General features: G+C 43.1%; 1 protein-coding gene across 4 annotated transcripts in view; it reads right to left on the bottom strand.

Moving 5' to 3' along the window:
• SAMSN1 (SAM domain, SH3 domain and nuclear localization signals 1) overlaps nt 1-19,236 on the bottom strand; it is a 1,266,558-nt gene that overhangs the window by 172,564 nt on the left and 1,074,758 nt on the right. The gene's annotated exons all lie outside the window — the stretch shown is intronic.

The following is a 19,236-nucleotide window of genomic DNA, read 5'->3' as shown; positions in this document are numbered from 1 at the left end:
CTGAAGAACAGTTGCATTTTTTGTTTGGTGAACTTTTGTTTCATTTGGAACTTACAAGAACTGGTTAAAGACTTTCAATGTCCTTTGGAACACTTGGCGAAATTGACTTTGAACAATCCTGGAGCAGGGATTTACCCAGGACAGGTGAAGGCCATCCAAAATATTGGTAATTTGTTGTTCATTCTTTTATGTTGTTTATAATTCACTTTGATTGTTTTGATGTTTAGAGTGAGGGCCAGTGTGTCTATTATAGGAGTTATTCTCTTAACCTTTAGACTAGGGAGGGAATCCCCTGATAGAGTAGGTTTAGGAAGGATTTATTTAAAACCTTTTTCTTTAATACAATATTTAATTTGGTGAAAACAGGAAGAAGTTGTCCGCCTCGCATTACTGACCCCTCACATTTACCTTGTGGTAAAAGGATAGAAATCTGTACGTCCATTCATCCCTTCATCCATCCGAGGTTGATTAAATGAGTAACATTGAGCTGGGTAAAATAAACATCTTTAACTGTTATTTTACCCTCTATCTGACCCTTCGGAGAGTTTTAGACAAGATTTATTTGAGGGATTTTCTTGGGACACTGATGGATTTGCAATGGTTCACTGGCACCTAGTGGCCATAGATTCCCTTGATGTATTTATGAAGCCTTGGGAAACAATTCTTCTACATGTGCCAAATCGTTTTATAACTATTGACCAATTCTATTTGGGTAATTTGAGTATGCTCCACTCCTCCTGAAAAATGTTAAAGATTTTATGTTTTTATTTAATTAGGCTGACACACTTCTTTTTGTTAAATATTTTTATTTGATATGGTTGAGAAACTCAACCTTTCAATAAATAAAAAACAAAATACATTTTACATTATTCATTTCAGTAGAATTTAGCACTCCTTAGAAAATAATAATTAGAAAATAAAACAAACCACTTTTTTCAAACTTTCCAAATCATCACCACAACACCTTGAGCCACTTACATCTGACTTAACCATTTTGTCACTATGAGGAAGTTTCCTTTCTGTCATCCCTATCATCTCTATCAAGTTTTAGCTCATTCAAGAAATGTATCGATGCAAACCCAACTGATTTTGAATACACATGGAATATGTACTTCCATAGATCTTCTGGTCCCATGTATAGTTTGTATTCAAATAAGGATTTAAAGTGCTTAATTCTTAAGCCCTCTAACCCATCACATTTCGTAATAATGTGCTCTAAGGATTCATCCGCAAAACCGACATGTAGTAGTCACCGTTGTATCTTTAGCCATTAAGCTGTTACTGCTCTCGTATGCCATAAATTCAATCTTAATCGTATAAGTCCTGCACGATGGATGATGCTAGGGGTTTTTAAAAGGTACATCTCAGTATTACCATAAGCTTTGAGGGCAAAAGGATTTTGGATGAAATTTTTGTACTTATAGCACAATTCTCTATTTTCTATCCAATCCATCTCCCACATTTTACATTTGGCTTTGTCAGGATTTTGGATAAGTAGGTTGTCTGTTATACCTGCATCTTGCATACATTTCTGCACCTGTAATTTCCATTGAAGAATGTAGGCATCATTAGAAGTTTGTATATAACGAGCCAGTCGTACAACAAGACCGTTCCTGTGCTTGTCCAGGACACACTTCCTATAAAGCATACAAGCTTTCCATTTGTAGGTGGCATATAAAGATATTAACCCCAATTCATGCCTTATCAGGGCAACCGGTACAGATGGAGGCAAACATAATAAGGATCTCCAATAGACCCCTTCCTTCTTATCCCAAAAGCTGTTAGTTTGAATTGGTTTGGTTTCTGCACCGTATAACAGAATTGGCATAGCTTTTTGTTTGTACAAGACTAGAAGTGGAGCAATAGTAAACTTACAATATTTACCCCTAATGATTTTTGACTGGGATATCAAATTCTTCCACTTTGAGTTTAAACTGGAATGGTAAGGGGAATCAAGGGGATTATTACTAATGTTTATGCCCAAGTATACGTATTCAGATACTGATTCTACAGCCTCTCCATACAGTTTCCACTCTGTTTTTTTGGTTCGTTGTTTACAACTGCCAAATTTGATCACCTGGCTTTTCTTGGTATTCATAGTCATTTTATTATGTGTTGCATAATTCTCCAAGACACAAAGCATGTTTCTGAGACCCATTGGCGTTTTGGATAACAGCAGAAGGTCGTCGGCATATAACAACCATTTAACCTCACACAAGCCCAATTTTGGGGAGTCAGTCATGATATTATCAAAGTCTTTACCAATGTCAAGGATAAAGAAGTTGAAAATAGATGATGCAAGGATGCACCCTTGCTTAAGACCTCTAGAGCTGTAAATCGGGTCGGACAAGCTCCCATCGTTGGACAGTCTAATTTGTAATGAAGTTTGAGAGTGTAGATCAATGATCCATTTAAGAATGTTCCAAGGGCAGTTATTTTTCAACAACTTCATAATAAGAAGTTCCCTTGGAATCGCATCAAAAGCGGTTCTGAAATCTACAAAAGCCACATATAAAGGAGATTTTATCTTGGCCTGCTTAGCAATGATGGCATTTATACATAACAATTTGATCCCTGTGCCTAGACCCTTTACAAATCCTGTTTGCCATGGATCTCTTAATCCCTCGCCATCAAGCCATACATTAAACTCACGAAGCACTAAACGTGCAAAAAGAATTCCCGGGCAGTCGAGGAGGGCTATGGGCCTATAAGAGGCCGGGTCTGATCTATTGCCTTTTTTATATAACGGTATAAGAATGGACTTTCTCCATGAGGGAGGCACGACCCCAGATCTCATTGCTTCTTTAAATATTTGTGTGAGTATACTAGACCATATATTAGGATTCTCCTTAAGCATTTTGTTATTGAGTCCATCGGGACCCGCAGCCCTCGAGCTGCTAAATTTTGCTATATACATTACTATATCGCCCCCGTCAAATGCAAATAGATGATTCCAATTTTTGCTTTCTCTTTCAAGGGAAAACTGGCTATCTCTCGGAGGAGTTTGATATATTTGGCGGAAATACGTGCACCAGGTTTTAGCTGGAATGGAGTTTATCTGAATAGAATTTTGGTCCTTATATGTAGCCTCATTTAACACACTCTATATTTCAGCCGTTGATTTGGAGGCAATCTTTCCTAACATGAATTCACTATCTCTTTCAAAGCACAATGCTTTCCTTCCTTTTTGGCAGTTTCTATATCTCATACGGTGTTGCTTAGTTTTTAGCATCCTTTCCTCCCTTGGTAGATGTTTTAGCATATGAATCTGATGTCGTAGTCTGATTTTTTATCTTTCACCTCTATATCAAGAGTATGTGTATGTTTATGACTTTGATCTTGTACAGAGTTTTTGATTGGCACATTTTGAAGCATTGAGAAAACATAGTCCCTCCCTGAATTGCAAGACAGATGTTTATCAAAGCACATTAAAGAATCATCAGACCATTTCAGTCGATTTCTTGCATTATTGGCAATTATGTTGCCATTATAAATTCCCCCATGCTTTGCCGAGGGTTCAATCTCCAATTCCCACTTTAAACAAAGTTGATGATGGTCACTTTTAGTGTTAGATCTTATATTCAGGGACTGGATCATGTTCATCATTGCTTTATTTACAAAAATGTAGTCAATAGTAGCCTCGAATAGACCATTATGCCATGTACTAGCAGAGGGGGTATCACCCTCCACAGCACCATTGACCATAACCAATTGCATATTTTCCATACATTGATTCCATCTTATTTCATCATTCGCTAGTTTTCTCTTATTTTGAAGCATCAGATGCAGATAAATGTCTCCCATTATTAGCACAAAGTTAACATTTTTTTCTAATGCAATTCTCAAAAAGATTTCCTCTAGATGATCGAAGAAACATTCTGATGACAAATGGGCTTTCCCCCAATAGATATTGACTAACAAAAAAGTATGGGCCTCACTTGACAATTTAATAAATTGAATGAAGGGCGTACCAGAATTTAAGTTTGCAATTTTAAAATCCTTGGATTTCCTTATAGCTACAAGTAAACCAGCCATAGGCCTTCCCCTAGGTGGTGAGATTGCAGGTTCTAGCACTATATCAAATCCGTTCCAGATGGGTGAATCAACCAACCAAGTTTCCTGTAATACTACAATATCAAACTCGTCGAGCTCTGAACTGTTAGTATTGATGAAATGTTTGAAACCCCGGGTATTCCAGCATACAAGGTTGTTTTTTTCTTTAGTAATGGATTGTTATGCACGGTCAAATCTTTCATTTCTATGGGTAGTTTGGCTTCTATTGTTTGCTCCAAAAATGCGCGGAGCCCATTTTGTTAGACCCATCCTTTCACCTCCTGTTTCCTGACACTCTTCTCTATAGATGTTGAAAAACCCATATCGAAAAATTAGTTTCTGCCCTCCCATACTATATCAGCCAAAACTATTGATCGAAACGTGATCCTTGACCTTGACAGATCTTTATCACTCAAAAATTCCACTCTGTCAATGTCAGAGGATATTATGTTTCTCAATGCAGGTATTTCTTTACAGATGTTAAGGATACATGAACGATTGAGATCATATTGATCATGAGGGTGTTCTCTACATTCTAAAATGAAACTGTGATAGTTGTTCTGACCCATTACTCTCAGCTTTGGGGGAGGTAAACGGGCAGGGTTTAAAATTGCTTGCCACTGTCCTCCTTGGGACATTCTCCCTGACTCCACCAAATCCCTTTCATTATTGTGAGGGGGGGCACGGGGCAGGTTTAAATTTCCACGACATCGGATTTGCCTGCTCGGTGTCCTTCTTACAATTTTCCAATTGCCTTTCTGTAATGTACTGTTCAATTGTCTTGTTTATTTCCTCACGCATCTGCGCATCAATCCGTCCACATCCGTCATCCTCTGATTGTACTGACGATGGCGGGTTGACAGGAGATGACTTCAATTGAACACCTTCCTTCACTTTAGCCTCCTCACTTGCAGCCACCAAGTCATCCAAAGGTTTGTAACATAATCCAAATGAGAGTTTCCCCTTTTTTGTCACTAACAACTGGTCTGGCTGGTCTTTACGGCCATCATTCTTCCCAACCTTCAGAACCTCATCATGCTTGTCATTAGTTATTTTTAAGAATTGTCTGGGCTTTGCCCGTGATTTAATGATTTTTTTCTTTTTGATGGGGTCAGCTTTTTTGCTGCTGAGAGAATCACCTGGCAACTTTCTTATTGGAACATCAGTTAGCTCAGGTTGGCTTCCCACGTTAATAAAGGCATCTTTGGATATTACTGCAATTGGGCCGGTCACAATGCTCTTCGAGCCCTCACTATTTGAGTCAGTCTGAATTTCTGACTCCAACTGTAAACTACTCTTTGTAGCAGCTTTGCATTTACCAAAAACGAAGTGCTTAGGCTGAGATTGCCTTTGGCTGCCATTACCAATCAGATTTTCAGTTTGTGACTCTGAATCTTTTACACTACAGTGTCTAAAGATCTCAAATTGGGGTTCACAAACTCTAGAATTGGACACACCCTCTCTTTCATTGATTGTATCTGTTAATTTAGTCAATAATATCATCTGGTAATACATTTTTTGATCCATGGCTTCATATAATTTAGCCAATGATAGTATGGCTGAGTTCATTCCCAAAAGGGTTGAGCTCATTTCACTCTGTACAGCACTTTGCTCCAAATGAGTATTATTACATCCCACAGCAATATGTCCTTCCCGGAGCTTCTTTACTTGTCTCGGAGTAGGTAGGACAAAAGATGAAGGATTTATGGGGGGATCTTTGTCAGAGCCTAGTGATGTAACTGGGAAACCTGAGGAATCTTATTTGTCGGACTTTGAGTTTCGCATGCTTCATCAGACACCTCTAGTGGAAACTGATTACTTAGATTTTGCATCCTAACTGGTGACAAATCATGAGACTGCATAAGATCACCGGTGTTAGAATGCACAAAGACCACTTCCTCTTCACTAGAAGAAATCCCAGATAAGTTCATAAAGTTAAGAGCATCCTCATCTACTTGACCAGTTATACATGTGTTATAAAAGGCCTCCCTTACTCTATGCTGAGCAGCCACAGTACATGCTTTGGGTGAATTTTCAACAATTGTACCAAGTCTGTTGCCTAGATCTTGAATATCATTCTCACAACGTTTGCTTTCATTTTCCATTGTAGTGTCTGAAATCATACTTACACCCTTTGTGCACTCAATTGTTTGGGCACTATTTTTAATAGCAGCTACTTCAAAATCCAGACGAGTGTTTAATTCATGAAGGTTAGCAAGCTTTCCAGTCATAGCTTTAAGGGGGAGCAATTCTTTAACCCTTGCGCCAGTGGCAGCCCCCAAATTATAATATCGACGAATATCGCATTCTTTGGTGACAGAGAGATTTGTAACTTTGTTTGCCATTTTCCTATCACCCATGCGCATCGTAAGATTTTTCTTTTGCTGTTTTAAAGGAGTATCCGTGGTGTGAACCACAGGGGTATGAATTACTTTTGCTCCATCTTTAACTAACGTTAAATTTATTGCTGGCATTCCTGTTTTCAAGGTAAATGACAAGATTGCACTTGCTTATAATTTAGTCTGTGAGTATTTCAAACTAATTAGCGTAAAAACTCCCCAGGCAATATGCACCTTTTTTTACACAGGAAGTGAAAAATAATTATATGTAAAATGACTGGGCAAACAGACAATATACTTAAAATCTGTATAACAATCAACAATTTCCAAAAATCACTACATCATATAAAAAAAGATATATATAATATATTAATACTGCCTTGGGAACGCCCGATGGCTTGAGGAGCAGCCTTAGTCCGTCTCTCCTCCCCAATGTCCAACTAAAAACAACAATATCCCGAACGTATCACCTCCGCAATTAATAAAACACCAAATTGCCTGATTACCTCCAGGAACCAGGGCCACCCAGAGCCAAACAGCAAACAGTGCTGTCGATGCTGCGCCCTTGTCCCCTGTGTGGGGTTAACGCTGCAAGGGCAGCAGAACCTTCAATAAATGGAGCAAACGTGACACGTGGTCAGTCACGTGACCTTGTTAGCCATCGCCTCCTCCAAGAAGCAAGAGCACCCACAGCAAGAGCTCTTCAACGCTCACAGTGTTGTGCAATGAAGCAAAATGAAGGTAACGTTCTTTACACACAAAGCGGTCCTTCAGAGGGCAGAAAAATACGCCGCTCGGGCGGCAGAACTTTCAATAAATGGAGCAAACGTGACACGTGGTCAGTCACGTGACCGTGTTAGGCTCTGCCTCCTCCAGGAAGCAAGAGCACCCACAGCAAGAGCTCTTCAATGCTTGCAGTGCTGTGCAACAAAGCAAAATGAAGGTAACGTTCTTTACACACAAAGCGGCCTTCAGTGGTCACTAGTTTACAAAACAGCTCAATTGATTTCTTAGTAATGCTTGGTATGATTATGCTTGGTTGGTTAAATTCAAGATATGGATATTAATATTTTTTAACGTCCACTGATTTTATTCAAATTAGATTTTACCTTCATTTTTTGCTATAGTAAATTAAACTCAACTTGGTTTGTAAATAACATTATTGATGGCAGCAGGTACAAAAGAATAGCCTTCGTTCAATATCTTCACTTCTTTATTTTATTTGTGGAAACATGACTGGAAAAGTTCTCCACTAAGTTTGCTTGGCCTGTGATCATATTTAATTGTCTCTGAAACATAGTTGTGCATACCTTCCTGTGGAGGTCTTTTGTCTTAAGGAGGCTCTGCATAGCACATTTGGGGTTTTGAATCAGAAATTGCTCTGCTAGGTTATAGCATGCCTTTCGGAATGGTTGATTAAGTGTCTCTGGACACTGCAGATGAACTTTCAGTGCTGGTTGCTGCTGCCAATTGAATTTGTTTTTTGCCGAACAGTGTATGTTGGGATTTTGATCTTTCATCTAGTGTGAGAAACCTGAGGGCATCCTCACATCTTTCCCCCTTGGATCCTCTGTGCAGGTGGACAGGGGAAGGCCATCGCTTTTGGATCCTGACCCTGGGGGTGGAGAAGTGAGGGAGGATCACCTGGGTGGAGGGTGCTTGGTGAGAGTGAAGGAAATGTCCTCAGGTGAGATGCAGTATTTTCCCTTTCCACTCCATGATGAAACTATAGTCCCCAACGCTTTTGTGGGATGTTGTTATCCTATTCTCTTTCATCAAAATAATATCAGGCAAAAAGACAAGCCTTGAACATCTCAAAGGAGAGTGAGAAAAAGTGGGGTGCCCCTTGGTATGACATGGTATCCCCCTTTTCTTAGTGACAACCAATCCAACCTTTATGGGGAATTATAAGCCAGCTCCCCTCATTTCCCCACAATTGACTCTTGACAGTACTGGGACAAAGAAGAGTCAACTAAGAGCAATGAAGGCTAGGCTCTTTTACCACTCTAGGACTGGGATGAAGAAGGTGCCTGCTACGAGTAGTGATGATCAGACATGCCCGTTTAATTGTGGTCAGGCAAGGCTGAATAATCATCCACACCTGCAGCCTGTTAAAGGAGTACAGGTGTATAAATGCAACCCAACTCAGTGGCAAGGGAGAGTGAGAGAAATGACAGGAGAAAGACCAGGAGGCTGGTGCATGCAGCAGAGGAACCTCCAACGTGGGTGGGAGTGGGGGCTCCGTGGAGCAGACTGGGATAGGTGAATGGAGCCGGGATGGAAGGCTGCCCCTTTTCTTTCTATTCAACATGCTTGTTCCCCTATGGTGGAGGACCACACCCAGGAGTGTACTCAGGGTCAGAAACTGGAGCCTTGACAATAGAGGAAGATGGCTGTGTTATCTGAGCTGCAGCATCAACATTCAAAGCAACTGAGTTCCTGGCAATTGGGAAACCTGGTGCGCATGTGTAAACTTGAGCAATTCCTGAAATAGTTTGTATCAGAGTGGTCGTGCATGGCGAGACACACGTTTTCGATGTTCTCTGAATATTGAACCGCTCAATTAAAGGGAAGTGAATGTTTATACTTGTCAATTATCTAACAGAAGGAAATACTTTGTATCGGACTGGTCACATGTGGCAAGGACCATGTTTTCGAAAGTCTCTGAACGTTATATGAACCAATCAAAGTGAAGTAAATATTGTCAACTACTAAACAAAGGGGAACATTTGGCATCAGAGTGGGTGCATGTGGCAAGAGACAAGTTTTCAAAGGTCTCCGAACATTTAACTATTCCGTTAAAGTGAAACAAACAATATTTATCCATAAGATGAAGCAGAAATTAACCCTAAGCTAAAATCTTGAGTATTGCATATCAACTGAACTAAAACTTTGCTACTAACCAAATGAAAGCCAAATGGAGAAGAGGAAGCTTAAATCCATACATACCATCATAGATTGAAGTGCTAAAAGGAATATAATTCCAAACCAACTACAGTATGTTGAAATATAATATGATTTGAAAGGAACAACAAACAAAGAGCACTGAAGCCTGATTTACAGTGAAATTTTCAAAATGATCCGAACTCTGTTTTTGAAAACAACAACATTTAACGAAACTGTGGAAGACAAGGATATTTTGTGTTTCTTTTTAAAGTATGGCTCTTGGAGCTTGGGAAGGGAACCCTGAGTTCTGACAAGGAACATTTCACTTCAAGGTCGTTTGAATTATGTGACTTGGAACTTGGGGAAGGGAACACAAGTTCTAACTTTGGCAAGGAGACCCTGAGAACTGAAAAGACTATTGCATTATAAATCTAATGCAAATTCTGAGACTTTATTCTGCTGAACTGTTTTATACTTGGCGAAGGGAGCTGAGAGCAATCTGCGAGCTGGAAGAAGCTCAGGACTTTCTGTTAGACACTGTTTCTTTTTGGTTGCTGACATCCTTACAAATTGTATGGTTATAGTTCTGAGGGGAAGCATAGGTTTTGGATACAGACAGATTCCTAAATTGAACTCTTTGACTCAGACTTTCCTTATTCTATTTAGGTAGGGAAAGCCCACCTTTGCATAGGGCAAGTTAGGCCATTATCCACCCTGACATTTAAGCTAATACAAATGTATTAGTTTGAATCTGGAATCTGTTGTCTGTGTCCTTCTTTATGATGCCTTCACACTAGCCATGTGTACAAATGGTCATATTGATAATCACTAGTGCCCCGCTAGTACTTGATAATCTAGGTTTTTATATAGTCTTCTTTCTAGGTGGTTCATCCAGTTAAATCAAGATTTGTTTTATTTCTTCAGTGGTTCTAAAGGACTTCAAATTCTATTTTCTTACATTTCAACTCTGAGAGCCTTAATTGAATGATTTAGTTATTCTATGGTTAATCAGATTGACTCCAGAGAAGAATTGTTGAGAAGCAATTCCTATTTTATTTACTGCCTATTTTCACTGCACAACTGGAGCTTTAAAAGAATGAAAAACCTGTCTGGAATCCTCCAATTGTTGCAGTATTTACCACTTAACATGATTGCATACACTATTCAATTGGTTTGACAGTGTGCCAAGTATTCCAATTCTTTCAAGGATGTTGTTTTTTGTAATCTCTACATACATCGCCATATTAAGATAAACACAAAGGAAGTGTCTCAATTTTCCTTCTGTAAAGCCTATAATGCAGGCCTGCTTTTGATTGGTTTGACTAACTTCATCAAATATCTTTTGTCTCAAAAGGTGCTCCAGGTTAAATACTGACATGTTAGGGAACCAATATTACAAATAGGCTTACAATTTAAGTGAGCTATAAATCATATGTTTAAATGAAAGCTACTTACATTATTCACTTTGTCGAAAGCACCAACAACTTCCATATTAATTCTAGTTGGGATTTTCTCCCACAAGACAATATTTGGGAGGTTAAATGAGACCACACATCCATAAAGAACATGATTTAGTGCTTAATGTCCATTTTATTCAGTTTTGCATTTGGCTCTACCTTGTTTGGTGTTATCTGACAAAGATAACGGCTATGAATTTGGAATGTACATGGATCTAGGAACAGCAGATGGTGTTAGGCTGCCTAATGTAGCAGAATAAATTGAAATAATGGGAGGGATTATATACATATATGCTAGAGATGTTGTGAATTAAGAAGACCCCAATGAGATAAGGAACAAGGGTTGATATTTGGTCATACCATTGAAAATGGGAGTGTTCCACTGCAAATCAAGTAAAGAATCTGTGCTTATGATCAGCTAAATAAATGGATATTACCAATACTACTATTTCTAATAGTGTGATACTACCGCTACTAATAATAAGGTTAGCATGCGGGAGGGAGGTGCTGGCTAATCAGGAGGTCGGAACATGGGCAGAATTTTTATCACAGCAACTTTCCTGGCGACACCAGGCTTTCTTCTCTTCTGCCGTGCACATGTGCCATGGCCTGTGTTCCCCCCTTGCCCTGTCTGCACACCGTGCTCCAGAATCATGCTAACCCTTCATCCCGTCAACTGGGCCTGGCTTCAGAATTATTTCATAGTCTAGAAAACTCAGTATTTTGTAAACAAGTGTAAGCAGAGAGCACCAATCCATTGTTAATTTTAACAATTAACTTTAAAAATACAGCTAAATTCCCTCTTCCCATTGGTCCAACTAACCTTTCCCAAACAGATCTATCTATTAGGTTGGCAGACTAATCCCACAGATATATTTATCCGGTGGCACTGGGGTCATGCATTCTGTTTTTACAGATAAGACAGTACATGAGAAGGCCAGGTACATATGAAAATATAAATGGGACTTGTCAACTTAGCTTGCATATAGTGTGATTAGTAGGGAAATATCTGGGCTTTAGAGAAGCAATGATCAGAACTGTAGATACAGTTGGAATGGTAGATCTCACATGTCACTTCAGGGAAAAAGATCATACATGCTTTACATGGGTATGAGGGCTGGAAAAAACAAATGCCTCTAATCAAAATTACTGTTTTTTTAATGTTAGTGATTGGGATCACACATATGTTATGAACTCATAAAATAGATCAAATAGTTTGGCTCAATGGGAATGTTAAGTTGAAGCTAAGAATATAACAATAATCAAAGGTTGGCGAGAATCGCTGTCATAAAAAGTACACAATGTTATAGCTTTGGCCTTTTCAAAGTTACAGAGTACAGAGTAGTCATATTCATTTTCCTAGAAAGAAACACACTTCAATTGATGATCTATATACTTTCGAGGGAAGTAGATAGTAGATGTATAGAAACTAGAATTGTTTAATTGCAGTATAAGTCCAAATCAGCTCAGGGAGGACCCTTGTCCTATAAGAGACAGATGGTGTTTTCTAGGGGTGACATCATTAGAACAAACTACCAATCTTATTGATCCTCCAATGAGAGCTGACATAGGGGCAACACCTTTAGAAGGTGGAGTCCACAGTCTATATTAGGCCCAACACAGAAGATTTAGGGGCAGACCAACTAATACAGGGAGCCATCTTGATTGATTGCAGTCAGCACTGCTGGTGGAGAGAGCAGATCAGATTGAATCCAAGTCCTTTTCCAGGGGGACTGATGGCAGAAAGCATCCCAGAGCAGTAGAGAGTGCCCAGACTTAGAGGGACATCAGAACCACATCCTGTGACAGATGCCTAAATAGGATGGAAATTACCTGGTGCCAGCTGGTGGCCTCTGCCTGCCTGCATTTGAGAGAGTCAGAACCAAAGGGTCTATAGATTCTCTCGGGAAGTGTTCTTATTTTCTATAGAATTGAAATAAATCCCATATCTATTTTTCATTATTGAGAATCAGAACATAGACCCACGTGTATGTGCTTTGGGGAACTGGAATAAATAAAATGCAATTGATTGGCGTGAACCTGGCAGAGGATCTTTTCCTAGAATGTGTGGCATTCGATTCAAATGGGCCTCAGATTGAAAGTAAGAACCTTGAAGTCAATAAAGTAATTGAATCTTATTTCCCTGACAAACCAATCAAACAGGAGTTGTTGCTAAGGAGGACTGAGCCATTAAGAATCAGGGGCGAGTATGGTTTACTGTCCACAAATATCCTGGAATAGATTTCAAGAATCCCACCCATTTGTTGTACAGTTCAATAGCTTAGTGAATATTGAAAAGCGCCATTGAGTTAATTGCTTGAACAAATGGTTTAGTTGGGTAACATATTTTACAGTTGTATGATTTTGACAGTCTGACTTTGGCTTTTGGCAACATATGTGATTTGAAGTCTTATTCTAAACATTGGCCCACCTGTTGTTTTGAAAATGGGTGGGGTCCTACCTAGAATGCTGTATTTTCATACTATATTTAAAATGGTATGATGAATAGCTGATATAATAGATATTTGAGTATTAGCACTGTTTGATTAAACTTTTTGTTTGTGCTGTGGCACAGGTGTATCCCTGTGGAATTTGAGTGAGGAGTATCCTTGCACAATTTTGAATTTTTAAAGATTCATTAAACAAATTGTCTTTACAAGCCAGGCTGCTTCTTGTCCTGGAGTGCAACAGTGTAATTAATGTCTGTCGGGCTGTTAGATCACTATTCCCCAGAGCTGTTACACAACCTAAAAATAATCGAAAATTGTTTGGGTTTGTTTGGAGTGGGTTGCAGAATCACTGTAAATCAGGCGCCTCGTATTTAAATTAAATCTATATTGGACAGATTCCTACCAATTTAGATTTGTAGTATTTATTTTTTAGGGGAATTGGGCATTTGTGAACAGTGCTGGGCTGAATTCCTTAAAAGAAAAGTCAATTAGCACTATGGAGGAATGCCTCAGGGTGTTGATAGGATCACCCCTTCCTTCAGGGGTACATAGGCACTCATCAATTCCTTTACTTCATTTGGCCCTTTCTTGAGCTTGAACTGGAGGGCCATTGCCTGCCAGGTCAAACCGCAAACGTTGAATGATTGATACAATAATACATGTAATCACTGCACCATTAATTTTTCTGTTTTACTAATATTGATTTTATTTGTTAACACGATGTATACCGTGTAGAGTGTGTATCAATTAATTCAATAAGATGACAGCTAATTTCCCCTATATTTTTCTTCATTGCAAGAAACTTAATACATTTTAAAGCAATAATACATGACAACCTTTTAAAATATTTTTTTTACATTGTACTTTTGTCATTATTTACTCAAATACTTAAATAATCATCTTGATTTCTTTTATTAAAAATGTGCTGCAATAGTTGCCTTTAAAATGTTTAAATTATAACATAATATCTTCGGCAAAGGGGAGAAGATTTAAAATGCTTAGCTTGTCAGACAGCAGGCTCAAGAAGAGTTCACACTGTAATCTTAGGTATAAAAACGAGTGCATGTGATAACAAAGCCCTGCTCTTGTATACTGACAATAATGCCGAGCGGGAGGACCCCAAGCTCGGAGGCTGGATCAAAATGATTGATGAGAATCACATTAGTAGAACATTGATTTGGCATTTGTTAATTGTATTTGCACAAACATGGTGGGCCATGCTCTAAAAACATGTTGGCTCCTCGTATCTATTGGTCCATAAAGATGTCCTCTATGTAAAAAGGCCAAACCCCTTCCAAATGGGTACACATAAAGGGGTGTTTCTATGCATTTCTGGTGTGCATGCCACATTCAAAAATGGGATGCGCATATAAATGTGCAGAAAAGAAACACTCTCTGCTGCCTGATTGGAAAAGGCACCGTGCGTTGCACAAGTTATGACAGTGTCATTTCCTCCCATATCATGTTTTTTATAAAGTATGAAAGCAGTGGTTTGAACTTCAAAACGCAAACCAGATTTTCGCAAGCTCAGCAATGTCACTAAAAACGAAAATGCCTAGCGCACCACAAACTATCAAACTGTAATGGCTAGTTTCAGCCTCCCCACATCCACAGTGGAGGCAACCATCCCACTCGTACTCTACTGCTTTCTTGTGAGAACACTAGCGGGAACGCCAAAATGGCAGCTTCTAATTTCTGAACAATGTAAATTTCTGCAGAACCATGGGAGATACATTAGGGGCCGATTCATGGAACAAACGTGCGCTGAAAATCTTGGCGCAAGCAGGTGCAAGCAGGCGCAAGCATGAAAAAACAGGCACACGCGCACCCGTGCGATTCATGGAAGTCCCTGCGCGTGTTTTCCTTGGGATGTGCGCCAAACCCGAGCGTGGCGCACACGTCATTGCAACAGCTCAAACGCCGTGCGCGATGCGCACAGGGAAAGCGCACAACATCCGCGCACACACGAAAAAGGGGGCGGGACACGGGGCATAACACGCGGAATGGGCAACAACGTGTGAAAAAGAAGGCGTAACTGGGGAAGTTCTGCTGGGAAGTACAAGGAACGCCCAAACGCACGCAAACCACACGTATTCATGGAATCGAATAGGGCAAACCCGCGCACGGGCAAAGACACGCACAGGCCTAAACACGTCCGCCACACGAAGGTAGCGTCCCTGTGCATTACAAAAGTGTGCGCAAACAAAAGGCACGTATATACAGCTATGATGAATGTCCCATACTGTGGCCCCCTAGGATAAATGACGTGCACGCAACACACAGGCACCCCATAAAAAGAAGAAAAAGAGACAAGCGCCCCCCAGTAGCCCATGTGCGTGCAAAAATGACACACGTAGTATGGTGTGGCAGCCAGGAGCCCAAAAAAAATGTACGCGATCAACAGGCAGGTCAGTGTGGCCATAAAAAAAGGGGTACGCGACAAGCACGGACACCCGCTGTGTGAAAAATAGCATGTGCATGTATTTCGGGGGTGCGCGGGAAGTTTCACATGCAATAGGCCCTGTGTGAGTGGGGTACGTGTATTACTGGGGTTCGCTGGAAGTTTTACACGCGAAAGGGCCCTGTGCGAGTGGGGTACGTGTATTACTGGGGTGCGTGGGAAGTTTTACACGCGATTGGCCCTGTGCGAGTGGGGTACGTGTATTACTGGGGTTCTCGGGAAGTTTTACACGTGAAAGGGTCCTGTGCGAGTGGGGTACGTGTATTACTGGGGTGCGCGGGAAGTTTTACACGCGAAAGGGCCTGTGCGAGTGGGGTACGTGTATTACTGGGGTGCGCAGAAAGTTTTACACGTGAAAGGGCCCTGTGCGAGTGGGGTACGTGTATTATTGGGGTGCGCGGGAAGATTTACACGCGATTGGCCCTGTGCGAGTGGGGTACGTGTATTACTGGGGTTCGCGGGAAGTTTTACATGCCAAAGGGCCCTGTGTGAGTGGGGTACATGTATTACTGGGGTGCGGGGGAAGTTTCACATGCGATTGGCCCTGTGCGAGTGGGGTACGTGTATTACTGGGGTTCGCGGGAAGTTTTACACGCGAAAGGGCCCTGTGCGTGTGGGGTACGTGTATTACTGGCGTGCGCGGGAATTTTCACACTCGAAAGGGCCCTGTTCGAGTGGGTTTCGTGTATTACTGGGGTGCATGGGAAGTTTTACATGCAATTGGCCCTGTGCCTTGTGCGTAGAAGAATGCGTAGCCAACACCCACCCGCTGTGAGGCAATAGCGTGTGAACCCCAACGGCTGGAAAACACACGCCCGCACCCCACAAAAACACATACAGAGCAATGGAAAGCCACGTGGGATCTTCAACCCGTGCCAGTGCAACGCCCATGCGCGATACGTCACAGACGCGCTTATGCGCTAAGGGCCTTTGGTCCAATGAAATCGCGTGCGTGTGCTGACGCGCTTACGCGCTAAGGGCCTTTCCTCGGATTTCACACTGACATGCACTTTTTTCACGTGCCAATTCACTCCGTATCAAGCTGGCCACGCGTACACACACGGAAGACCACGCTCCTGCCCTGAAGGCCATTTTACTACCCCCCAGAGCCCCGAGCAAGCTCCCACCTGCCATCTGCTGCTGCCTGCTGCCCACGTGCCCTGCTATTTTGTGCCTGCACGTCAGCCAGGGTTCCAGTTGCTGTGTCCACCCCTGCTGGAACAGAAGACTCCCGACTGGGATACCATCGCTCCACAGCCCAGCCCCAGGACCCAGTTGCCCAACCACGCCTGCCTCGGGGGTCACCATGTCGGGGCAAACACCATCTGAGACCACTGCAGACCCCCAGCCAGAGAGGCAGAGGGCCACCAGCTTCAGTGTGAAGGAAGTTGGTGTCCTGGTGGAGCATGTCCTGGGGCATTATGATGCCCTCTTCGGAACATCACGCGCCAACAAGGAAGGATGGGAGAGGATCTGGGACAACTTAGTGGTTGCCATCAACGCGGAGGGGGTGGCAACCCGTGACATCAAGCACGTCAAGAAGCACTGGGAGGACTTCAGGTCCAGGACCCTCCACAAGGCACGGCGCCTTGCGGAGGGGGGCCGGGTCAGCATGAGTGACATCCAGATGAGGGTCCTGGAACACGTATGCCCAGCGCTCCACGCCCAGATCCTTCAGGGAAAGACCCGTCTGGAGTTGAGCGGTAAGTGGCCAAGCATTGGTGTGCAAGACAGGGTATGTTGCAGTGTGCTGGTAGTCTGATACTTGCCTGTATGTGTGACATGGGCCATGTATGGATGTGTGTGTGCAGGGACATCATGGTCATGCATGTGAGACCAGTAATGTGCGAACCACATGGTTGGTGCATGAGTTCCAATGCTACATGGGGAGCTGTATGGCAAATGCACACATGAAAGCATGCCAGTGTCTGTTCTTGCACATGGTGGGGGTGTGAGGGATGGGTGCTGCTGTCATGTACATGTATGGTGCACATGTGTGTGTGTCTGAGAAGTGTGTCTGTGACTTCGATACGCCATTAATTCATGACACATGTCCGTGATGATGTGTAAATTCACTCATGCAGTGCGGTCACCGTTGTATGCACTGTGTCTATTCACTGTGTCTGTGGTGTACAAGGCATGATGCATGACCCTCCGGTGATGTGTGTGCATGGGATCAGTGTGAGCCAGGATGCATGTGAGTTTGAAGGAAACATTTTGATTAATAGAGGCTCTTGTACATGGATGCTGATGTTGATTGCAGGCGCCATGCCTGTTTATGCATGTGTGTAGCGTGCATTCACCCATGTGTTGTGGAGGGACAGGATGGAAGTGACGTTAGACACTGCCACTCATGTGTTATTGCTTCCTGTCTAGGGGAATATTGTACTGTACCCTGTTGCTTGTGTTCTATGTCTCCCTCTACGCAGCGTCAAGTGAAGAAGAGGGCGGAGACGGCCCTGTGGAGCCAAGCGACGGGGATGCCTCCACTGGGCGGTGACGCAAGGCCCAGCCACCCTTCCAGAACTTGCCATCATCCGGGAGCGAGGGGGCTGGTGCCGCGTCTGCCACTACGGCTGTGGCGGAAGGGCCGGGTGAGCCCCCACAGGGGCTTGCAGTGGTGGAAGACGGTACGGAGACATCGAGGTTGGTGGTCTCCACAGAGGAGGAGGAGCCTGCTACTGAGCCGCACATGGGGCCTGGTGGGGGTAGTACCACTGGTGCAAGTGGTGCAGTCCAGGGCCAGGGTCAGGAGGCAGCACAGGCCACTGCGGAGGGGCCTGTACATGTCCCTGTCCTTGACCCTGTGACTGCACCACCATACACCAGCAGGGAGGCCCCGTCCCAAGCCCGTCCGCAGGTAGGGGAGAGTGCCATGTCATCTGCCTCTCCACTACCTGCGGACGAGGGGTCCCATGAACGTATGGGCTCCGTCCTGATTGGTGTTTCGCCTTGCACACGCGTGGCATTCGTAATAGTGTGCGTTCTTCCTGGGCAGAGAACGCACGCCATCACGAAGAGCAGCGTCGCGACATGGCACTGTTGGGAGGGGCCCTGGTTGGTGGGTTCCTACATGTGACACGCACTCTGGCGGACCTCTCCTCCTCTGTGGAGACTATGCGCCAGTCGTTCTCCCTGCCGTCTTCGGGCCCAGATTCCACCAGGGCCCCCTGTGGACCTGGCCTGACCAACACAGCCAGCTTGGTGGAGATCCCATCCCTGCCACAGTCGGGAGTCGGTGGTCCAGCAGGGGGGACACCACAACTGGAGACCAGCTGATGGAGGATGTGCAGGCATCATCGGACAGGGCACATGGACAGCAGCAGGAGCAGGCTCTAGGTGGGAGCAATGATGGCTCGGGGCCATCGACATCAGGGGGGCAGGCATCGGCCAGAGGGCAGGAGGACCCTGGAATGGATGTGTCTTCCGTGTGGCTGCAGTTGGGCCAGCGTATAGGTGCAGAGCGGTGGCGGGCGGAAGAGGCGCGGCTCACCATGGTCAGGGCAGAGTTCTCCATGCGTCGGGCGTTGAGACGGGAAGAGTGCCTCGAGGCGACTCGCAGGGAGTTGGAACAGGCCATGAGTGCCTCC

Source organism: Ambystoma mexicanum, chromosome 7p (assembly GCF_040938575.1).
Source record: "Ambystoma mexicanum isolate Mex_15411 chromosome 7p, UKY_AmexF1_1, whole genome shotgun sequence".
Lineage (NCBI taxonomy): Eukaryota > Metazoa > Chordata > Amphibia > Caudata > Ambystomatidae > Ambystoma > Ambystoma mexicanum.
This window is presented reverse-complemented; position numbering and strand designations above follow the sequence as displayed.